Genomic DNA, 26,020 nt, shown 5'->3' on the forward strand with positions numbered 1-26,020 from the left:
TAAATTCCATGGAAGCATGGTTGAAATGCAGAACAACATCGCAAAGAGCTGAGCAGCAATGTAGGAAACCTAAAAAGACTGCTTTGCCACAGTAGCCCTGCTGCTGCTACTAATATGCTGACACATTTAAATCAGTGGAAAGGAGTTTCACAAAGGAGGAGATCAGGGCTAAACTACAAATGACTTTAAAAAAATTATTATAGATGCTTCCTTCCAACTAACTCCATTCTGTATCAACCTCACACAACCCTGCTCCCATGGAACACCCCTTCCCCACAAATGAACAATTGTACACCTTTTTCTTTGGATAAATTGGCCAAATTGGCCTTTTATTAACAAACATTACAATAAATAACTTTTTTAAGGAGGTTCTTGGAGCTCCAAAACCTGGCGGAAACCAGTAAATAATATTTAACAGTCCGGTATTACCCCCAGCCACGACCATAGGCTCGAGGGCACCTTTATTGATGGAAAACCTTTTCCATAACACCAACTCTCAGGGACCCCAACTTTTAGAGCCCCAAAATCCACCTGGCAATTAACCCAAATCCAACCATAAAGGGGAGGTTACCATCCAACTGATGTGCCACCCCCCCACCACAGTTTTTCCACCAACTCCAAAAAAACCCTCACCACCGTTTGCCAAAATGACCCAATGATAACATCATACAACATTTTAGATATTTTTACCTTACTTGAATCCCTAAAGTAAAGAGCGGGAGGGCTAGACCTTTGCTCTTGGTACCTCGTGCCAATTGCTAGCCCCCTTCTTAGATAGATAAACCCTGCTCAACTGTAAACATCCCCCCTTACTGAGCAACCCCTCTAAACTTTTGACCCCTCAGAGCCCACGCTTCTAACCATATTCATTTTAACTCCTGCTTTCCCTACAAACCAAGCCATGAGGCACTCTGCCCATGGCTTTGCTGAGGGCGATGTTTTTCATTATTTGTTGGGTCCTTCAGCTAAAATATTTCTTTCACAGGATCTCTACAACATATAAAGGTATAATTTAAAATGTACACAACTTATAAAACATAATTTCAGTGTAAGCTAATAAAAAAACATAGAAAGTACAAAGATACTGTTTATTCTTATGTATACTTTTGCTTTGAAAAATGTTTTTAGATATGTGAATGTTGAGAGGAGTTGCAAATCCTTACTTCCTCTAATACACTAAGGCCTCATTTTCATGTGTGTAAAACATTTTTTTTATGATCAGACTTTCATCAGTAACTTTCACACAAGAAAAAAGAAAGAAAATATAAATGTCAAAGCTTTGCCCATCTACAGTATTACAATGATAATCATGGACAGCACAAGGATTGCACACTGATGTCATCAGCGATTTTCACGGACCCATAGACTTGAACAGGTGAATTTCTCTTTGATGCTGATAAAAAAAGGGCACATCTTCATGATGTTTTTGCATGTACATGTATACGGTGGATTTTTTTTATGTGTATTTTGAACTAAGGTACATTTTCCCAAGATGGAGCAGATCTATTCTTTCAAAGATTTTGCAGTGTTTTTCACCCACTCAAATGGCTAGGAAAAAACGAAAGTTGAAAAGAGTCAAAAATTTACATATTGAACAAATCTTTTTTTTCTGCCAACATTCTGGTTTTTGTTGCAAAAAATATGAAATTACATATTGTTAGGGTTTGGCGGAATGCACCAAATATTTATAGAGAAATAGGTGCATTCACAACCCGGGGTCCACCATGCAGGAGTAAAACCCGCTGCTAGTAACTGACGGTACTACAGTATATGGCAGTATAAGTGAACTCTGTTACTTCACAGAGTTACTTAAGACAAGAGAACGCTGTGCCCTGTTAACCTCACAGAGGAGCACAGCTACCAAATAGAGCAAACAGTGGTCATGCAGTCAGAATAGCACACGCAAAACTCCTCACCGGAGGTGCCGGTATTCTAGGGGCTTATTTCAGCCAGGCCCTGAATCCACTCACACAAAACTCCTCACCGGAGGTGCCAGTATTCTAGGGGCTTATTTCAGTCGAACCCTGAAACCACATACACATGACCACACAGGCAGAACACATAACTTAGTTGATACTAGCACATGGCCGTGCGGCCATGTGAACCTTTTATAACTGCAGCAACTACAGGACCTTCCTAGAGGACCAATGGGAGCTGTTACAGTACCTGGGCCACTTCAGGACCTTCCTAGAGGACCAATGGGAGTTGCTGTAGTACCTGAGCATGTGACCCACGACCTCCAATGAGAGGACTTATCCTGGGCTTTCTCAGAAGTGAAAAAGCAGAACTTCGTCCCAAAGGCGTCTGCTCGCTGCTGACCAGTACTGACTACAATGGCTGGGCCTGGAAAGGCAGTAGTAACCATCTGCACCGTATCAGGCTGAGCCAGACGCTGGGACCGATATCTCCGCTGAGCAGGCTCCACTGCGGCTGGAGAAGAATGGGAGACCGCAGCGGAGATGGTTCGAGATTCCCTCTGTGCAGAGGTGGGAACTCGACCCCTAACACATAGCAAAGCAAAAGTAAACATAAGCTTTAACTGTATCTTTGTACTTCCTAAGTTTTTTTATTAACTTACACTGAAATTATTTTTTATAAGTTGTGTACAGTCTGGGTTCTTGCATTGATTACAAATATCCTTCCAATATCCCTAAGTACTATGGGTGCACAAGAAACAGACATTAGATTGAAGCAGATAAATAGCTGCACAAAGAAAATACATGGAAGGCTTTATTTTATTTGCTAACAATAAAGTATCTACCTCAACGAGAAATGGATTTCTTTACCCAAAGGATAGACTATTTTTTATCAAGCCCATTTGCAGTTTTTATCAAGCTTATTTGCAGTTTCTTTATTTTGTGTTGTAGATGCATGGGAGCAACGAAGATTAGCAAAGGTGCATATACCATATTCATATTACTGAACCGGAATATACAATTACATTTTATATGCCACAGAAAACCATACAGTGGCACATAAAAGTTTGGTCACCCCTGGTCAAAATGACTGTCATTGTGAACAGTTAAGCAAATTAAAGATGAAATTCTCTCTAAAGGCCTAAAGTTAAAGGTGACACATTTCCTTTGTATTTTAGGCAAATGGAAAATTACTGTCATTTTTTACATTTTAAAAATTAAAAAAATGGACTGATGCAAAAGTTTGGGCATATTGGAGATTTGTATGCTCATATAACTTTGACCAAGGTTTCAGACCTTGATTAGCCTGTTATTGTTATGACTTGTTCGCTGTCATCATCAGGAAAGGCCAAATAATGCAAATTTCCCAGCTTTATAAAAACCCAGCCTCCCCTGGCCTTGTGCCAAAAAACAGCAGCCATGGATTCTTCTAAGCAGCTGCTTAGCACACTGAACATGAAAATGGAGAAGGCTATCAGAAGATAGTAAAGCATTTAGAAGTTGTCCTTTCCTTAGTTGTAAATGTAACTCAGAAATGGCAGTTAAAAGGAACAGTGGAGGTCAAGATAATGTCTGGAATCCTATAGAGGCAAAGATTTAAAAGACTCTGGAGTTGTAATACATTGTTTTACTATTCAGAAACACGTGCACAAATATGGCCTTTATGGAAGAATCATCAGAAGAAAAGCTCTTCTGCATCCTCACCATAAAATTCAGCATCAAAAGTATGCAAAAGAACATTTAAACAAGCCTGATACATTTTGAAATCAAGTACTGTGGACTAGGGTTGAGTGACTTTTAGCTTTTTAGGGTCGAGTCGGGTTTCGCGAAACCCGACTATCTCAAAAGTCAAGTCGAGTAAAATCGGCCGATTATCGCAAAAAGTCGGGGATCGACCGAAACACGAAACCCAATGCAAGTCAATGGGGAAGCATAGTCGTCAGTGAGTGGAGGCCAGGAAAACACCTACAGTGCCCATTTTAATGGCCAAAACATCCCTTCTTGGTACTGAAGCTTGTCAATCTTAATTTACCTTATAATAATAGTTAGGCATTGGACATTGGGGGTAATTTAGCAAAATTTGTGGGGGGTATGGCTGGGTCAAGTATTTAGTGGGCCCAGGAAACGTGGACCACGTCACGGCAGTGGAGCAGGGAGAGGTAAGTATTTCAAGTGCAAGTGCTGTGATCCAGAGCAAGCAAGGGGGGCCCACTCGTTCGCATTGCCACTGGCACAGGGCCCCTCAAAGTACGGCGGTGTGTTTGCACGGCGGGGGCACCTCCCACCGGCAGCGACACTTTTGCATACTATGAGGGGCCCTGTGCCAGTGGCAATGCGAACGAGTGGGCCCCCCCACCTGATGAAGGAACCTGCACTTTCATCTGCACCTTCCTATTTGTCCCCGTGTAAGGTGGCATAGTATGCGGGAAGGGGAACCTCACTTTCAGCAGGGTAAGAATCTGGCTGTGTAGCGTGCAAGGGGAATGTAGCGGTCTGGGTCAATGTATCAGCAGTGTCATCTAGCACTGGCTGGGCAATGGGCAGCATGAGGAGGAAACACAGATCTAGGCCCAAATAATAAAGTGGGCTAAATGCATTTCAAAATTGGTAACAGGACTAACCAGGTGGCATTGCTTTGTTCAGTGGAGGACAACTGTAATTAGAGGCTGACACAGAGAGTAGGCCCAAATCAGTAAGTAGTCTAAATGCAGTTCAAAATTGGCAAGAGTAGTAAACAGGCGGAACAACTTTGTTCAGTGGAGGAGAGCAGCAAGGAGCGGCAGACACCGCTAGTAGGCCCCAACCCAACTAGTAGGCCAAATGCAGTATAACATTAACAACTACTTAACGAGAGCCTGAAAATGGAAGTTCAGGACAGGAAACCAGGAGAACAGCAAGGAGCGGCAGACACCGTTAGTAGACCTCAACCCAACTAGTAGGCCAACAGCAAGGAGCGGCAGACACCGTTAGTAGGCCCCAACCCAACTAGTAGGCCAAATGCAGTGTAATATTAACAACTACTTAACGAGAGCCTGAAAGTGGAAGTTCAGGACAGGAAACCAGGAGAACAGCAAGGAGCGGCAGACACCGTTAGTAGGCCCCAACCCAACTAGTAGGCCAAATGCAGTGTAATATTAACAACTACTTAACGAGAGCCTGAAAATGGAAGTTCAGGACAGGAAACAAGGAGAACAGCAAGGAGCGGCAGACACCGTTAGTAGGCCCCAACCCAACTAGTAGGCCAAATGCAGTGTAATATTAACAACTACTTAACGAGAGCCTGAAAATGGAAGTTCAGGACAGGAAACCAGGAGAACAGCAAGGAGCGGCAGACACCGTTAGTAGGCCCCAACCCAACTAGTAGGCCAAATGCAGTGTAATATTAACAACTACTTAACGAGAGCCTGAAAATGGAAGTTCAGGACAGGAAACCAGGAGAACAGCAAGGAGCGGCAGACACCGTTAGTAGGCCCCAACCCAACTAGTAGGCCAAATGCAGTTGTTCCATTTAACAACTATTTAACAAGAGCCTGAAGATAGAAGCTCAGGAAAGGCAACCAGGAGAACACCTTGGAGCGGCAGACACTGTTAGTAGGCCCCAACCAAACTAGTAGCCCCACTGCAGTTTTAAAATTCCGATAGGCTGAAAACCTGATAATTGCAGGTCATTTTTTTTAAAGAGGACAGCTGTATTAAGTGGCGCAGCCAGACACTGCTAGTAGGCCTTACACCACAAAGTTGGCTCGACGCAGGTTTAAAAAAAGGTTATATGGGTACACGGTCTGCATTGGTGTGCTAAGTGGAGGACAATTGGAAGGAGGGACCGCAGAAAGACTTAGTAGGCCTAAAATAAAAAAAGTAGGCTCTATGCACTTTTAAATAGGTTCCAGGAGTACACAGGCAGCATTGGTGTGTTCAGTTGAGGACTATTGGAAGGAGGGACCGCAGACAGACTTAGTAGGCCTAAAATAACAAAATAGGCTCTATGCACTTTTAAATAGGTTCCAGGGGTACACACGCAGCGTTGGTGCTGTCAGTGGAGGACTATTGGAAGGGGGGACCAAAGACAGACTTAGTAGGCCTAAAATAACAAAATAGGCTCTATGCAGCTTCAATTATGTGGCAACCTGGAGAACACCTTGGAGCGGGAGACACCGTCTCTACAACCCAGACCCAACTTGTGGGCCTAATGCAGTGTTGTTTCAACACCTACTTAACAAGAGCTACAAGCTAGAAGCTATCGAGAGTCAACCTGGAGAACACCTTGGAGCGGCAGACACCGTCTCTACAACCCAGACCCAACTTGTAGGCCAAATGCAGTGTTGTTTCAACACCTACTTGACAAGAGCTTCAAGATAGAAGCTAGGGAGAGGCAACCAGGAGAACACCTCGGAGGGGAAGACTCAGTTTGTAGACCACAATGAAACTTGAGGCCCCAATGCAGTTTTATAATTCCGACAGGCTGAAAACCAGACAATTGTGTTTTTTTTGTTTGTTTTTTTAGAGGAGGACAGCTGTATTAAGTGGCGCAGACAGACACTGCTAGTAGGCCTTACACCACAAAGTTGGCTCACTGCAGGTTGAAAAAAGGTTACATGGGTACACGGTCCGCATTGGTGTGCTCCGCAGAGGACAATTGGAAGGAGGGACCGCAGACAGACTTAGTAGGCCTAAAATTTAAAAAAATAGGCTCAAAGCAGTTTGAATTATCTTGCAGGGGTACACAGGCAGCATTGGTGTGGTCAGCGGAGGACAATTTGAAGGAGGGACCGCAGACAGACTTAGTAGGCCTAAAATAAAAAAATTAGGCTCAATGCAGTTTGAATTATCTTGCAGGGGTACACAGGCAGCATTGGTGTGGTCAGCAGAGGACAATTTGAAGGAGGGACCGCAGACAGACTTAGTAGGCCTAAAATAAAAAAAATTAGGCTCAATGCAGTTTGAATTATCTTGCAGGGGTACACAGGCAGCATTGGTGTGGTCAGCGGAGGACAATTTGAAGGAGGGACCGCAGACAGACTTAGTAGGCCTAAAGTTAAAAAAAATTGGTTTAAAGCACGTTCGATTATGTGGCAGGGGTACACAGGCAGCATTGGTGTGGTCAGCAGAGGACGATTGGAAGGAGTGTCTGACACAGTTAGTACTCCCAAAAAAGAAATAGATGTTAATGTCTCGCAAAACAACAAAACCAAAAAAAAGGGTGGCATACTTAGGTACAGGGGTGGGCTCCTCTGCTGAGTTTCAGACATAGTAATTTGGTGCTAAGTATTTACTGGTGTCAATATAAGACACTGACACTGACTATTTTAACTAGCATCATGCATTTCAACAAATTGGTATTGTCAGTGCCAGGCATTGAAGGATGTCAGCGCATAGACTAAACATTGGTGGAGCTGTGAGAGATAATTTTGCAAGTGGTAGAGCACTGTTTGAGCTGGGGGGAAAATCTCTTGTGGCCGGCGGTACAGGCCCAGGGCCCCTCATGTTACAACGGTGTGTCTGACGTTGGGTGCGCACCACCACCGCCAGAGACACTTTATTGTACTATGAGGAACCCAGTGGCAGTGCCGTCAACCAAAAGCGGGCACACCCACCTCTTCAGACAAACGGCACTCTCACGGGTGCTTGCGCCAAGTGGCGAGACCACGGCCCCATGGGGGAGTTAGCCCATTTAGAGAGGTGTAAACATGTCGTATGCTGGACAAACAGCTGCTGCAAATTAAGAGATTGGAACAGTCAATAAGACCAGTCCACAAGCAAGACCTTTTTATAGGAAAGCTAGGTGTCAGCCGGGAAAGGTGGGGCAAAATAATTCGAAATCCATGAGTGGTTCATTTTAATGAAGGTTAGATCATCAACATTTTGGGTAGCCAGACGAGTCCTTTTTTCGGTCAATATTGAAGCAGCAGCACTGAATACTCTTTCTGATAGCACACTAGCTACTGGGCAAGCAAGCTCCTGCAATGCATATTCTGCCAATTCAGGCCAGGTGTCTATTTTGGATGCCCAGTAACCAAATGGGAATGACGGTTGAGGGAGAACATCGATAAAGGATGAAAAATAGTTAGTAACCATACTGGACAAATGTTGTCTCCTGTCACTTTGAATTGATGCTGCAGTACCTGTCCTGTCTGCGGTCATTGCGAAATCACTCCACAACCAGGTCAGAAAACCCCTCTGTCCAACGCCACTTCTGATTTGTGCACCCCTAACACCTCTGCCCTGTTGCCCCCTGCAGCTCGTGTGAGAACCATCATCGGCGCTGTGTGCTGGGAATGCCTGAATCAAACGGTCTACAAGAGTGGCTTGTTTGGTTGCTAATATTTGTTCGAGGTTCTCATGTGGCATGATATTTTGCAATTTGCCTTTATAGCGAGGATCAAGGAGACAGGCCAACCAGTAATCATCATCGGTCATCATTTTAATAATGCGTGGGTCCCTTTTGAGGTTACGTAAGGCATAATCCGCCATGTGAGCCAAAGTTCCAGTTGTCAAATCTGCACTTGTGCTGGGTTGAGGGGCAGTTTCTGGCAAATCTACGTCACTTGTCTCCCTCAAAAAGCCTGAACCCGGCCTTGCAATGCCACCAGTTTCTATTGGCCCTGGAGAAGCTTCCTCATTCAAAAAATACTCATCCCCATCACCCTCCTCGTCCTCTTCGCCCGCTACCTCGTCCTGTAGACTGCCCTGACCAGACAATGGCTGACTGTCATCAAGGCTTCCCTGTTATGGACCTGGTGGTTAGGAGCACCCGAAATGACCTGATCCCTAATCCTATCACACAACTAGAAATAGCCGTGGAGGGTACCTGACATGGCCTAGACGCCTCGACACAGCCTAAGAACTAGCTAGCCCTAGAGAAAGAAAATTAAGCCTACCTTGCCTAATGAGAAATTTCCCCAAAGGAAAAGGCAGCCCCCCACAAATATTAACTGTGAGTTAAGATGAAAGTCACAAACACAGATATGAAACAAGTTTTAGCAAAGGGAGGCCAGACTAACTAAACAGACAGAGGATAGGAAAGGTATGTTTGCGGTCAGCACAAAAAACTACAAAAGACCACACAGAGTGTGCAAAAGGACCCCCGCACCGACTCACGGTGCGGGGTGCCATTCTGCATCCCAGAGCTTCCAGCTAGCAAAGCAAAGTCATGAAAGCAAGCTGGACAAGAGGACAATGAACAGAAAATAACAATCGGGGACTTAGCTTCTTGCAGGAAGAGACAGGTCACCAGAAAGAACCAAGAGCGAACTGAACCAGTACAGGAACATTGACAGCTGGCCTGGAGTAACGATCTGAGTGGAGTTAAATAGAGAAGCCAGCCTAAGAATAACCTAGGTCACCAGTGGAAGGAACCTCAGACCCAGCAACTCCACCAGAGGGAGTCCATGGACAGAACTCGCCGAAGTACCATTCATGACCACAGGAGGGAGTTCGATAACAGAATTCACAACAGTACCCCCCCTTGAGGAGGGGTCACCGAACCCTCACCAGAACCCCCAGGCTGATCAGGACGAGCCAAATGAAAGGCACGAACCAGATCGGCAGCATGAACATCAGAGGCAACAACCCAGGAATTATCTTCCTGACCATAACCCTTCCACTTGACCAGGTACTGGAGTTTCCATCTCGAAATACGAGAATCCAAAATCTTCTCCACCACATACTCCAACTCCCCCTCGACCAACACCGGGGCAGGGGGGTCGACGGAGGGAACCATAGGCGCCATATATCTCCACAACAACGACCTATGGAACACATTATTGATGGCAAAAGAAGCTGGAAGGGCCAAACGAAATGACACAGGATTGAGAACCTCAGAAATCTTATAAGGGCCAATGAAACGAGGCTTAAATTTAGGAGAGGAAACCTTCATAGGAACATAACGAGATGACAACCAAACCAAATCTCCAACACGAAGTCGGGGACCAGCACAGCGACGGTGGTTAGCGAAACGTTGAGCCTTCTTCTGGGACAATGTCAAATTGTCCACTACGTGAGTCCAAATTTGCTGCAACCTGTCCACCACAGAATCTACACCAGGACAGTCCGAAGGCTCAACCTGCCCTGAAGAAAAACGAGGATGGAAACCAGAATTACAGAAAAAAGGCGAAACCAAAGTAGCCGAGCTGGCCCGATTATTAAGGACGAACTCAGCCAAAGGCAAGAAGGACACCCAATCATCCTGATCAGCAGAAACAAAACATCTCAGATATGTTTCCAAAGTCTGATTGGTTCGTTCGGTTTGGCCATTTGTCTGAGGATGGAAAGCCGAAGAAAAAGACAAATCAATGCCCATCTTAGCACAAAAGGACCGCCAAAACCTTGAAACAAACTGGGAACCTCTGTCCGAGATGATGTTCTCCGGAATGCCATGCAAACGAACCACATGCTGGAAAAACAATGGCACCAAATCGGAGGAGGAAGGCAATTTAGACAAGGCTACCAAATGGACCATCTTAGAGAAGCGATCACAAACCACCCAGATGACCGACATCCTTTGAGAGACAGGGAGATCTGAAATAAAATCCATGGAAATATGCGTCCAGGGCCTCTTCGGGACCGGCAAGGGCAAAAGCAACCCACTGGCACGAGAACAGCAGGGCTTAGCCCGAGCACAAATCCCACAGGACTGCACAAAAGAACGCACATCCCGTGACAAGGAAGGCCACCAAAAGGATCTAGCCACCAAATCTCTGGTACTAAAGATTCCAGGATGACCAGCCAACACCGAAAAATGAACCTCAGAGATGACTCTACTAGTCCATCTATCAGGGACAAACAGTTTCTCCGCTGGACAACGGTCAGGTCTATTAGCCTGAAACTTCTGCAGCACCCGCCGCAAATCAGGGGAGATGGCAGACAAAATTACCCCCTCTTTGAGAATACCAGCCGGCTCAGGAACATCCGGAGAGTCAGGCACAAAACTCCTTGAAGGGGCATCAGCCTTCACATTTTTAGAGCCCGGAAGGTATGAAACCACAAAATTGAAACGGGAGAAAAACAGCGACCATCGAGCCTGTCTAGGATTCAACCGTTTGGCAGACTCGAGATAAGTCAAATTCTTGTGATCCGTCAAGACCACCACGCGATGCTTGGCTCCCTCAAGCCAATGTCGCCACTCCTCGAATGCCCACTTCATAGCCAACAACTCTCGATTGCCAACATCATAATTGCGCTCAGCAGGCGAGAATTTTCTAGAAAAGAAAGCACATGGTTTCATCACCGAGTCATCCGAACTTCTTTGAGACAAAACAGCCCCTGCTCCAATCTCAGAAGCATCAACCTCGACCTGAAACGGGAGCGAAACATCTGGCTGACACAACACAGGTGCAGTAGAAAAACGACGCTTCAACTCCTGAATAGCCTCAACGGCCGCAGAGGACCAATTGACCACATCAGCACCTTTCTTGGTCAAATCAGTCAACGGTTTAACAACACTAGAAAAATTAGCGATGAAGCGACGGTAAAAATTAGCAAAGCCCAGGAACTTCTGCAGGCTCTTCACAGATGTCGGCTGAGTCCAATCATAAATGGCCTGTACTTTAACAGGGTCCATCTCGATAGTAGAAGGGGAAAAAATGAAACCCCAAAATGAAACCTTCTGAACCCCAAAGAGACATTTAGACCCCTTCACAAACAAGGAATTCGTACGAAGGACCTGGAACACCATTCTGACCTGCTTCACATGAGACTCCCAATTATCCGAAAAGACCAAAATATCATCCAAATATACAATCATGAATCTATCCAGGTACTTTCGGAAGATGTCATGCATAAAGGACTGAAACACAGATGGAGCTTTAGAATGCCCGAATGGCATCACCAGGTACTCAAAATGGCCCTCGGGCGTATTAAATGCTGTTTTCCATTCATCGCCCTGTTTAATACGCACAAGATTATACGCCCCTCGGAGATCTATCTTGGTGAACCAACTAGCCCCCTTAATCCGAGCAAACAAATCAGACAGTAGCGGCAAAGGGTACTGAAATTTGACCGTGATCTTATTAAGAAGGCGGTAATCAATACAATGTCTCAAAGAACCATCCTTCTTGGCCACAAAAAAGAATCCTGCTCCCAACGGTGATGATGACGGGCGAATATGCCCTTTCTCCAAGGACTCCTTTATATAACTCCGCATAGCGGCGTGTTTTGGCACAGATAAATTGAACAGTCGACCCTTAGGAAACTTACTACCAGGAATCAAATTAATAGCACAATCACAATCCCTATGAGGAGGTAGGGCACCGGATTTGGGCTCATCAAATACATCCCGGTAATCCGACAAAAACTCAGGGACTTCAGAAGGAGTGGAAGACGAAATTGATAGCAATGGAACATCACCATGTACCCCTTGACAACCCCAGCTGGACACAGACATTGATTTCCAATCCAATACTGGGTTGTGGACCTGTAGCCATGGCAACCCCAAAACGACCACATCATGCAGATTACGCAACACCAAAAAGCGAATATCCTCCTGATGTGCAGGAGCCATGCACATGGTCAAATGAGTCCAGTGCTGAGGCTTATTCTTGGCCAAAAGCGTAGCATCAATTCCTCTCAATGGAATAGGATACTGCAAGGGCTCCAAGAAAAACCCATAGCGCCTGGCAAACTCTAAGTCCATCAAATTCAGGGCAGCACCTGAATCCACAAATGCCATAACAGAATAGGATGACAAAGAGAAAATCAGAGTAACGGACAAAAGAAGTTTAGACTGTACAGTACCAATGGTGGCAGACCTAGCGAACCACTTAGTGCGCTTAGGACAATTGGAAATAGCATGAGTGGAGTCACCACAGTAAAAACACAGCCCATTCTGACGTCTGTGTTCCTGCCGTTCAGCTCTGGTCAAAGTCCTATCGCATTACATGGGCTCAGGCCTGTGCTCAGAGAGTACCGCCAAATGGTGCACAGCTTTGCGCTCACGCAAACACCGATCGATCTGAATGGCCAAGGACATAGACTCATTCAGACCAGCAGGCGTGGGATATCCCACCATAGTATCCTTAAGGGTTTCCGAAAGACCCTTTCTGAAAATTGCCGCCAGGGCACACTCATTCCACTGAGTAAGCACAGACCACTTTCTAAACTTCTGACAATATACCTCCGCTTCATCCTGACCCTGACACAAAGCCAGCAAGATTTTCTCTGCCTGATCCACTGAATTTGGTTCATCATAAAGCAATCCAAGCGCCAGAAAAAATGCATCAACATCACGCAATGCAGGATCTCCTGGTGCAAGGGAAAATGCCCAGTCTTGCGTGTCGCCACGCAAGAAAGAAATAATAATTTTCACTTGTTGAACGGGATCACCAGAGGAGCGGGGTTTCAAAGCAAGAAACAGTTTACAATAATTTTTGAAATTCAAAAACTTAGATCTATCCCCAGAAAACAAATCAGGAATTGGAATTCTAGGTTCTAACAACGGATTCTGAACTACAAAATCTTGAATGTATTGTACCCTTGCAGTGAGATGATCCACACAAGAGGACAGACCTTGAATGTCCATATCTACACCTGTGTCCTGAACCACCCAAAGGTAAAGGGGAAAAGAGAGACAAAACACACTGCAAAGAAAAAAAAGGTCTCAGAACTTCTCTTATCCCTCTATTGAGATGCATTAACACTTTTGGGCCAGCTGTACTGTTATGGACCTGGTGGTTAGGAGCACCCGAAGTGACCTGATGGTTAAACCAATACAGGACAAGCTCTGGGAAGTGGGAACTCTGCTGACCGCAATCCCTAATCCTATCACACAACTAGAAATAGCCGTGGAGCGTACCTGACATGGCCTAGACCCCGTGACACAGCCTAAGAACTAGCTAGCCCTATAGAAAGAAAATTAAGCCTACCTTGCCTCAGAGAAATTTCCCCAAAGGAAAAGGCAGCCCCCCACAAATATTAACTGTGAGTTAAGATGAAAGTCACAAACACAGAATTGAAAAAAGTTTTAGCAAAGGGAGGCCAGACTAACTAAACAGACAGAGGATAGGAAAGGTAACTTTGCGGTCAGCACAAAAAACTACAAAAGACCACGCAGAGTGTGCAAAAAGACCCCCGCACCGACTCACGGTGCGGAGGTGCCACTCTGCATCCCAGAGCTTCCAGCTAGCAAAGCAAAGTCATGAAAACAAGCTGGACAAGAGAACAATGAACAGAAAATAACAATCGGGGACTTAGCTTCTTGCAGGAAGAGACAGGTCACCAGAAAGAACCAAGAGCAAACTGAACCAGTACAGGAACATTGACAGCTGGCCTGGAGTAACGATCTGAGTGGAGTTAAATAGAGAAGCCAGCCTAAGAATAACATAGGTCACCTGTGGAAGGAACCTCAAACCCAGCAACTCCACTCACAGCCACCAGAGGGAGTCCATGGACAGAACTCGCCGAAGTACCATTCATGACCACAGGAGGGAGTTCGATAACAGAATTCACAACACTTCCCTCTTCCTCGGCTGCAGACGCCTGCTCCTTTATCTGCGTCAAACTTTGCATCAGCAGATGCATTAGGGGGATGCTCATGCTTATTATGGCATTGTCTGCACTAACCAGCCATGCGCATTCCTCAAAACACTGAAGGACTTGACACAGGTCTTGTACCTTCGACCACTGCACACCTTACAACTCCATGTCTGCCATCCAACTGCCTGCCCGTGTATGTGTATCCTCCCACAAATACATAACAGCACGCCTCTGTTCGCACAGTCTCTGAAGCATGTGCAATGTGGAGTTCCACCTTGTTGCAATGTCGATGATTAGGGGATGCTCTGGAAGGTTCAAAGACCACCAATGGTTCTGCATACGGCTGGAGTGCACGGGCGAACGGCGGATATGCGAGCAAAGTCTGCGCACTTTGAGGAGCAGGTTGGGTAACCCCGGATAACTTTTCAGGAAGCACTGCACCACCAGGTTTAAGGTGTGAGCCAGGCAAGGAATGTGTTTCAGTTGTGAAAGGGCTATGGCAGCTATAAAATTCCTTCCGTTATCACTCACTGTCTTGCCTGCCTGAAGATGTACAATGCCCAGCCAGGACTGAGTTTCTTGCTGCAAGAACTCGGACAGAACTTCTGCGGTGTGTCTGTTATCGCCCAAACACTTCATTGCTTATACAGCCTGCTGACGCTTGCCACTAGCTGTCCAATAATGGGACACCTTGTGTGCAACAGTGGCAGCTGCGGATGGAGTGCTCGTGTGACTGCGGTCTGTGGACGAGTTCTCGCTTCTGCAGGAGGACGAGGAGGAGGAGGGGGGCCAATGCCTACAGCCAACTGTTTCCTAGACCGTGGGCTAGGCAGAACTGTCCCAATATTGCTGTCCCCTGTGGACCCTGCATCCACCACATTAACCCAGTGTGCCGTGATGGACACGTAACATACCTGGCCATGCCTACTGGTCTATGCATCTGTTGTCAGGTGCACCTTTGTACTCACAGATTGCCTGAGTGCATGGACGATGCGGTCTTTTACATGCTGGTAGAGGGCTGGGATGGCTTTTCTCGAAAAGAAGTGTCGACTGGGTAGCTCGTAGCGTGGTACAGCATAGTCCATCAGGGCTTTGAAAGCTTCGCTTTCAACTAACCGGTAGGGCATCATCTCTAACAAGATTAGTCTAGCAATGTGGGCGTTCAAACCCTGTGTACACGGATGCGAGGATGAGTACTTACTTTTCCTAACGAGAGTCTCATGTAGGGTGAGCTGCACTGGAGAGCTGCAGATCGTGGAACTAGCGGGGGTGCCGGTGGACATGGCAGACTGAAAGAGGGTTGGAGATGGTATTCTTGCTGGTGCCCTACATGCAGTGTTTCCTACCACGAACCTGGTGATTCCCTGACTGCTTTGGCCTGGCAATGAAACCTGCACATTTAATGCAGGTGGTGCGGGAAATGATGGGCTTACATTGAGGGAAGGAATGTAGCGTTGCTGACTAGCTTCATTGGCCAAGGGTGCTACAACCTTAAGGGACGTTTGGTAGTTAGTTCAGGCTTGCAAATGCATGGTGGTTAAATGTCTATGCTTGCAACTTGTATTTAGACTTTTAAGATTCTGACCTCTGCTTAAGGTAGTTGAACATTTTTGACAGATGACTTTGCACTGATCATTTGGATGTTGTTTAAAAAATGCCAGACTGCACTCTTTCTTCTATCGGATACCTTTTCAGGCATTTCAGACTGAGCTTCTTTAACCGGATGGCCACGCTGTCCTACAACTGGTTTTGGTTTTGCCACACGTTTTTGGCCAGATACGGGCCTGGCAGATGGAACCTGTTGCGATGTTGATGCCTGCTGCAGCTCCTCCTCCTCCGCTTCAGAGCTACTGCCGGCTGCACCCTGTTCCCCCAATAGCTGCCAATCGGGGTCAACAACTGAGTCATCTATGACCTCCTCTTCTATCTCGTGTGCAACTTCATCTGTGTCACCGTGTAAGCCGGTGGTATAGCGTTCGTGACGGGGCACCATAGTCTCATCAGGGTCAGATTCTGGATCAGTACACTGCGAGGGCAATGTTCTGGTCTGAGTCAAAGGAACAGCATAGTAATCTGGCTGTGGCTGTGCATCTGTGCACTCCATGTCCGATTCAACTTGTAATGGGCATGGCCTGTTAACTATTTCACTTTCTAACCCTGGAACGGTATGTGTAAAGAGCTCCATGGAGTAACCCGTTGTGTCGCCTGACGCATCCTTCTCTGTTGTTCTTGGTGAAGAAGAGGAAGCGACTTGTCCCTGACTGTGAACATCCACTAACGACGCGATACTTTTACATTTAGCAGTTTCAGAAGAGGAGGCGAAAGAGCTAGAGGCAGAGTCAGCAAGGAAAGCCAAAACTTGTTCTTGCTGCTCCGGCTTTAAAAGTGGTTTTCCTACTCCCAGAAAAGGGAGCGTTCGAGGCCTTGTGTAGCCAGACGACGAAGCTGGCTCAACAACTCGAGACTTAGGTGCTATATTGCTTTTCCCATGAACACCTGATGCTCCACCACCACTACCATCATTACCAGCTGGCAATGACCGCCCACGGCCACGACCTCTTCCACCAGACTTCCTCATTGTTTGAAAAACGTAACCAAACTAACGGTATTTGTTACTGTAAAACCAGTTACAAGGTTAACCCAAACTTCTGTTGGATTTATATATCCCTTTATAAGTGGGTGAGACTGCAGGGAAAATCAGGCCCAATGTATAACAGTACACAGCTTCAGTGGCAGACAGATATGCCACTAACAGGACTGACGCAGATGCACACACTACCAATAAAAATCTCCCCCTTTTTATTTTTTCAGGGAGAATATTGAAGAAATGTGGCCCACTCTTATACAATATATGTTCTGTGGCATAAAATGAAAGACAGATGCCACACACAGGACTGGCACTGAGGCAGAATTGCCAATCTTAATCTCCCACTAGTTTTTTTTTCCTGGGAGAATTGTCAAGAAATCAGGCCAAGTGTTACACTCTAGGTTTTCTGTGGCACAAAATAAGAGACAGATGCCACACACAGGACTGGCACAGAGGCAGAATGGCCAATCTTAATCTCCCACCTGTTTTACTTTATTGTGGGAGAATTGTCAAAAAATCTGGCACCATGTTACACACGAGGTTTTCTGTGGCACAAAATGAGAGACAGATGCCACACACAGGACTGGCACAGAGGCAGAATGGCCAATCTTAATCTCCCACTATTTTATTTTTTTCCTGGGAGAATTGTCAAAAAATCTGGCCCAGTGTTACACACTAGGTTTTCTGTGGCACAAAATGAGAGACTGATGCCACACACAGGACTGGCACTGAGGCCGAAATGCCAGTCTTAATCTCCCACTTGTTTTACTTTATTGTGGGAGAATTGTCAAGAAATCAGGCCCAGTGTTACACACTAGGTTTTCTGTGGCACAATATGAGAGACAGATGCCACACACAGGACTGGCACAGAGGCAGAATGGCCAATCTTAATCTCCCACTATTTTTTTTCTGGGAGAATTGTCAAAATATCTGGCCCAGTGTTACACACTAGGTTTTCTGTGGCACAAAATGAGAGACAGATGCCACACACAGGACTGGCACTGAGGCAGAAATGCCAATCTTAATCTCCCACTTGTTTTACTTTATTGTGGGAGCATTGTCAAGAAATCAGGCCCAGTGTTACACACTAGGTTTTATATGGCACAAAATGAGAGACAGATGGCACACACAGGACTGGCACTGAGGCAGAAATGCCAATCTTAATCTCCCACTATTTTTTTTTTCCTGGGAGAATTGTCAAAAATCTGGCCCAGTATTACACGCTAGGTTTTCTGTGGCACAAAATGAGAGACAGATGCCACACACAGCACTGGCACTGAGGCAGAATTGCCAATCTTAATCTCCCACTATTTTTTTTTTATTTATGGGAGAATTGGCAAGAAATCAGGCCCAGTGTTAGACTGCATGTTTTTTGTGCCAAAAAATGAGACACAGATGCCACACACAAGACTGCCACTGATGCAGATTTGCCAATTTTAATCTGCACCTTTTTTTTTTCTTCAGGGAGACTAGTGAATAAATCTGGGCCACTGTATTAAAGTATATTTTCTGTGGCAGAAAGTGGCTTGAAGAGATATAATGAAAAAAAAGGGACTGTACTACAATTACTATCTCTCTGCAGTAATCTCAGCAAAGTATGGCAGGCAGCAATAACAAGGAGTGGACTGCTGCACAAAAAAGTCAAAAGTGTGGACAAACAAACAAGATAGCTGTGCAGAAAAGAAGTAGCAACAGGATTTGTGCTTTGAAAAAAGCAGTTGGTTTGGACAGCGGCGTACAAACAGCAATGCAGCTATCAGGGAGCCTTCTAGGGCAGCCCAATGAGCTACAGCGCTGAGGGAAAAAAATGTAGCCTCCACTGTCCCTGCAAACAAAAGGTGGTGTTGGACAGTGGAAATCGCTACAGCACAAGCGGTTTGGGGGTTAATGTACCCTGCCTAACGCTATCCCTGCTTGCGGCAGCAACCTCTCCATATGCTCAGATCAGCAGCAGTAAGATGGCGGTCGGCGGGAACGCCCCTTCATAGCCCCTCTGATGCCACAGAAATCAAGCCAATCACTGCCATGCCCTTCTCTAAGATGGTGGGGACCAGGAACTATGTCATCACGCTGCCCACACTCTGTGTCCACCTTCATTGGCTTAGAAATTGCGCCGAACGCGTCATCAAAACGCGACTTTGGCGCGAAGGTCGCCACACAGGGATCGGGTGGGGTTTCATGAAACCGGACTTTGCCAAAAGTCGGCGACTTATGAAAATGACCGATCCGTTTCGCTCAACCCTACTGTGGACTGATGAGGATAAAATAAAACTCTTTTGCCACTATGATCAAAGGTATGTGTGGAGAAAAAGGGTACAGAATTTCAGGAGAAAAGCATCGTGCCAACCATTACGCATGGAGGAGGATCAATCACGCTTTGAAGTTGTGTTGCAGCCAATTGCACAGGGAATATTTCATGGATAGAGGGAAGAAATGATACAATTTAATTTCAATAAATTCTTGATGCAAACACAGCACCAACTGTAATAATCTGAAGTTGAAAAGAGGATGATTTCTACAAAAGAAAAAACATGCAGGGTGCCGAAACTTTAACATCGTCATATTTTCAATGCTTTAATTTTTAAAATGAAAAAGATGAAATATATCTATATACATATGCAGAGCAGTGTTAGAAAGTAAAAAAAAAGAATAAAATGTATAAAAAAAATCTCCCCCCCAAAAAAATTTCCCAATAAATTTATTTATTTATGTAAATAAAAAAAAACAATAAAAGTACACATTATTGGTATTGCCGCGTCCGTAACGACCTGCTCTATAAAACTTTTCCACTAGTTAACCCCTTCAGTGAACACCGCAAAAAAATAAATAAAAAACGAGGCAAAAAACAACGCTTTATTAACATACTGGCGAACAAAAAGTGGAATAACACGTGATCAAAAAGACGGATATAAATAAACATGGTACCACTGAAAATGTCATCTTGTCCCGCAAAAAAAGCCACCATACCACATCATCAGCAGAAAAATAAAAAAGTTATAGCTCTCAAAATAAAGCGACGCAAAAACAATTATTTTTTATCTAAAATAGTTTTTTTTGTGTAAAAGCACCAAAACATTAAAAAATGATATAAATGAGGTATCACTGTAATCATACAGACATGAAGAATAAAGCTGCTTTATCAATTTTACCACACGTGGAACGGTATAAACGCCCCCCAAAAAATAATTCAGGAATTGCTGTTTTTTGTTCATTCTGCCTCCCAAAAATCGGAATAAAATGTGATAAAAAAATGTCATGTGCCCGACAATGGTACCAATAAAAACGTCAACTCGTCCTGCAAAAAACAAGACCTCACATGACTCTGTGGGCCAAAATAAGGATAAATAATAGCTCTCAAAATGTAGTGATGTAAAAACTATTTTTTGCACTAAAAAGCGTCTTTTAGTGTGTGATGGCTGCTAATCATAAAAATCCACCAAGAAAAGCTATAAAAATAAATCAAACCCCCCTTCATCACCCACTTAGTTAAGGAAAAATAATAACATTTTAAAAAATGTATTTATTTCCATTTTCCCATGAGGGTTAGGGTTAGGGCTAGGGTTAGGGTTAGGGCTAGGGTTAGGGCTAGGTTTAGGGGTAGGGTTGGGGTTAGAGTTGGGGTTAGGGTTAGGGTTGGGGCTAAAGTTATGGTTAGGGTTGGGGAAAAGGTTAGGGTTTGGATTGCATTTACGGTTGGGATTAGGGTTGGGATTAGGGCTAGGGGTGTGGTTAGGGTTATCTTTGGGATTAGGGTTAGGGGTGTGTTTGGGTTAGGGTTCCAGTTAGAATTGGGGGTTTCCACTGTTTAGGCACGTCAGGGGCTCTCCAAATGCGACATGGCGTCCGATCTCAATTCCAGCCAATTCTGCGTTGAAAAACTAAAACAGTGCTCCTTCCCTTCCGAGCTCGCCTGTGTGCCCAAACAGGGGCTTACCCCCACATATGGAGTACTCAGGACAAATTGGACAACAAATTTTGAGGACCAATTTCTCCTGTTACCCTTGGGAAAATACAAAACTGGGGGCTAAAAAATAATTTTTGTGGAAAAAAAGATTTTTTATTTTCACGGCTCTGTGTTATAAACTGTAGTGAAACATTTGGGGGTTCTCACAACACATCTAGATAAGTTCCTTGGGGGGTGTAGTTTCCATCTAAGTCTGCATTCCAAATGGCGCTCCTTCCCTTCTGAGCTCTGCCGTACGCCCAAACAGTGGTTCCACCACATATGGAGTATCAGCGTACTCAGGACAAATTGGACAACAACTTTTGTGGTCCAATTTCTCCTGTTACCCTTGGGAAAAAAATTGCGGGTGAAAAGATCATTTTGTGGAACGAAAAAATTATTTTTTTATTTTCACGTCTCTACATTTTCAAACTTTAGTGAAACAATTGGAGGTTAAAAGTGCTCAACACATAACTAGATAAGTTCCTTAGGAGGTCTTGTTTCCAAAATGGGGTCACTTGTGGAGAGTTTCCACTGTTTAGGCACAACAGGGGCTCTCCAAACGCGACATGGGTTCCGATCTCAATTCCAGCCAATTTTGAAATGAAAAGTCAAATGGCGCTCCTTCCCTTCCGAGCTCTGCCAAGCACCCAAACAGTGGTTTACCCACACACACAGGGTATCAGCGTACTCAGGACAAATTGCACAACAACTTTTGAGGTCCAGTTTGTCTTGTTACCCTTGGGAAAATAAAAAAATTGGGGCGAAAATATCATTTTTTGTGAAAAAAAATATGATTTTTTTTTACTGCTCTACATTATAAACTTCTGTGAAGCACTTGGAGGTTTAAAGTGATCACCACACATCTAGATTAGTTCCATAAGGGGTCTACTTTCCAAAATGGTGACACTTGTGTGGGGTTTCCACTGTTTAGGCACATCAGGGGCTCTCCAAACATGACATGGTGTCCGATCTCAATTCCAGCAAATTTCGCATTGAAAAGTCAAATGGTGCTCCTTCCCTTCCGAGCTCTGCCATGTGCCCAAACAATGGTTTACCCCAACATATGGGGTATCGGCGTACTCAGGACAAATTGTACAACAACGTTGTGGTCCAATTTCTTCTGTTACCTTTGGTAAAATGAAACAAATTGGATCTGAAGTAAACATTTTGTGAAAAAAAGTTAAATGTTCAATTTTTTTTAAACATTCCAAAAATTCCTGTGAAGCACCTGATGGGTTAATAAACTTTTGAATGTGGGTTTGAGTACCTTGAGGGGTGCAGTTTTTATAATGGTGTCACTTTTGGGCATTTTCTGTAATGTAGACTCCTCAAAGTCACTTCAAGTGTGAGGTGGTCCCTAAAAAAATGGTTTTGCAAATTTTGTTGTAAAAATGAGAAATCGCTGGTCAATTTTTAACCCTTATAACTTTCTAACAAAAAATATTTTTCCAAAATTATGGCAATGTAAAGCAGACATGTGGGTAATGTTATTTATTAACTATTTTGTATGATATGACTTTCTAATTTAAGGGCATAAAAACTAAAAGTTCAAAAATTGCTAAATTTTCAAAATTTTTGCCAAGTTTCCATTTTTTTCACAAATAAACCCAAGTCAAATCAAAGAAATTTTACCACTATCATAAAATACAATATGTCATGAGAAAACAATCTCAGAATCACCAGGATTTATTGAAGCATTTCAGAGTTATGACCTCATAAAATAACAGTGGTCAAAATTGAAAAAAATGGCCTGGTCAGGAAGTTGAAAACAGGCTTCGGGGTGAAGGGGTTAAAGCACTTTTTTTTTTATTTTGACCAATAATACAAAATGTATTGCTTGGAAATTCGGAGACATGTTTATAGACTAAATTAACATTTTACACTTTACTCATAAATATACCTATCAAGAGAAAAATTAGACAAACTGTAAAAAAAAGCTGAAGTTGAAAAGAGGATGGCTTCTTCAAATGGATAATGATCCTAAACACACATCAAAATCTGCAATAGTCTACCGCAAAAAGATGCAAACTGATGGTTTACAATCGCCCTCATAGTCCACTGATCTCAATATTGAAAATCCATGGCTAGACCACAAAATAGCAGTGCATGCAAGATAACCTAGGAATCTCAAGGAACTTGAAGAATTTTCCAAGGAAGTATGGCTGGAAATCTCTCAAACAAGAATAGAAAGACTTTTGGCTGACTACAAAAAGCGTTTATAAGCTGTGATATATATATATATATATATATATATATATGTATATATATATATATATATATATATATATATACAGTACAGACCAAAAGTTTGGACACACCTTCTCATTTAATGATTTTTCTGAATTTTCATGACTATGAAAATTGTACATTCACACTGAAGGCATCAAAACTATGAATTAACACATGAATTTTTTTAAAAAAACAAGGCCCTCCTAAAATAGAGTAAGGGCCACCTGAGTGAATTTCTCTGAGGCAAGGTAGGCTTTATTTTCTATCTTTAGGGCTAGTTAGCTCTTAGGCTGTGAAGAGGTGTCTAGGTCATGCTAGGTACGCTCCTCATAGGGATTGTGATTGTGCAATTAATTTGATTCCTGGTAGTAAGTTTCCTAAGGGCCGACTGTTCAATTTATCTGTGCCAGAGCACGCCGCTATGCGGAGTTATATAAAGGAATCCTTGAAGAAAGGTCATATTCGCCCGTCGTCATCACCGTTGGGAGCAGGGTTCTTTTTCGTGGCCAAGAAGGATGGCTCTTTGAGACCTTGTATTGATTACCGCCTTCTTAATAAAATCACGGTCAAATTTCAGTACCCTTTGCCGCTGCTGTCTGATTTGTTTGCTCGGATTAAGGGTGCTAGTTGTGTCACCAAGATAGATCTTCGAGGGGCGCATAATCTTGTGCGATTTAAACAGGGCGATGAATGGAAAACAGCATTTAATATGCTCGAGGGCCATTTTGAGTACCTGGTGATGCCATTCGGGCTTTCTAATGCTCCATCTGTGTTTCAGTCCTTTATGCATGACATCTTCCGAAAGTACCTGGATAGATTCATGATTGTATATTTGGATGATATTTTGGTCTTTTCGGATGATTGGGAGTCTCATGTGAAGCAGGTCAGAATGGTTTTCCAGGTCCTTCGTGCGAATTCCTTGTTTGTGAAGGGGTCTAAATGTCTCTTTGGGGTTCAGAAGGTTTCATTTTTGGGTTTCATTTTTTCCCCTTCTACTATCGAGATGGACCCTCTTAAAGTTCAGGCCATTTACGATTGGACTCAGCCGACATCTGTGAAGAGCCTGCAGAAGTTTCTGGGCTTTGCTAATTTTTACCGTCGCTTCATCGCTAATTTTTCTAGTGTTGCTAAACCGTTGACTGATTTGACCAAGAAAGGTGCTGATGTGGTCAATTGGTCCTCTGCGGCTGTAGAGGCTTTTCAGGAGTTGAAGCGTCGTTTTTCTTCTGCCCCTGTGTTGTGCCAGCCAGATGTTTCGCTCCCGTTTCAGGTCGAGGTTGATGCTTCTGAGATTGGAGCAGGGGCTGTTTTGTCGCAAAGAAGTTCTGATGGCTCAGTGATGAAACCATGTGCCTTCTTTTCTAGAAAATTCTCGCCTGCTGAGCGCAATTATGATGTTGGCAATCGAGAGTTGTTGGCCATGAAGTGGGCATTCGAGGAGTGGCGACATTGGCTTGAAGGAGCCAAGCATCGCGTGGTGGTCTTGACGGATCACAAGAATTTGACTTATCTCGAGTCTGCCAAATGGTTGAATCCTAGACAGGCTCGGTGGTCGCTGTTTTTCTCCCGTTTTGATTTTGTGGTTTCGTACCTTCCGGGCTCTAAGAATGTGAAGACTGATGCCCTGTCAAGGAGTTTTGTGCCTGACTCTCCGGGTGTTCCTGAGCCGGCGGGTATTCTCAAAGAGGGGGTAATTTTGTCTGCCATCTCTCCTGATTTGCGGCGCATGCTGCAGAAGTTTCAGGCTGATAGACCTGACCGTTGCCCAGCGGAGAAATTGTTTGTCCCTGATAGATGGACTAGTAGAGGTATCTCTGAGGTTCATTGTTCGGTGTTGGCGGGTCATCGTGGAATCTTTGGTGCCAGAGTTTTGGTGGCTAGATCCTTTTGGTGGCCTTCTTTGTCACGGGATGTGCGTTCTTTTGTGCAGTCCTGTGGGACTTGTGCTCGGGCTAAGCCCTGCTGTTCTCGTGCCAGTGGGTTGCTTTTGCCCTTGCCGGTCCCGAAGAGGCCCTGGACGCATATTTCCATGGATTTTATTTCAGATCTCACTGTCTCTCAAAGGATGTCGGTCATTTGGGTGGTTTGTGATCGCTTCTCTAAGATGGTCCATTTGGTACCCTTGTCTAAATTGCCTTCCTCCTCTGATTTGGTGCCATTGTTTTTCCAGCATGTGGTTCGTTTGCATGGCATTCCGGAGAACATCGTCTCGGACAGAGGTTCCCAGTTTGTTTCAAGGTTTTGGCGGTCCTTTTGTGCTAAGATGGGCATTGATTTGTCTTTTTCTTCGGCTTTCCATCCTCAGACAAATGGCCAAACCGAACGAACTAATCAGACTTTGGAGACATATCTGAGATGCTTTGTTTCTGCTGATCAGGATGATTGGGTGTCCTTCTTGCCTTTGGCTGAGTTCACCCTTAATAATCGGGCCAGCTCGGCTACTTTGGTTTCGCCTTTTTTCTGTAATTCCGGTTTCCATCCTCGTTTCTCTTCTGGGCAGGTTGAGCCTTCGGTCTGTCCTGGTTTGGATACGGTGGTGGACAGTTTGCAGCAGATTTGGACTCATGTGGTGGACAATTTGACATTGTCCCAGGAGAAGGCTCAACGTTTCGCTAACCGCCGGCGCTGTGTTGGTCCCCGACTTTGTGTTGGGGATTTGGTTTGGTTGTCATCTCGTCATGTTCCTATGAAGGTTTCCTCTCCTAAGTTTAAGCCTCGTTTCATTGGTCCGTATAAGATTTCTGAAGTTCTCAATCCTGTGTCATTTCGTTTGGCCCTTCCAGCTTCTTTTGCCATCCATAATGTGTTCCATAGGTCGTTATTGCGGAGATACGTGGCGCCTATGGTTCCCTCCGTTGCTCCTCCTGCCCCGGT

This window comes from Ranitomeya imitator, chromosome 6 (genome assembly GCF_032444005.1).
Source record: "Ranitomeya imitator isolate aRanImi1 chromosome 6, aRanImi1.pri, whole genome shotgun sequence".
NCBI classification, from domain to species: Eukaryota; Metazoa; Chordata; class Amphibia; order Anura; family Dendrobatidae; genus Ranitomeya; species Ranitomeya imitator.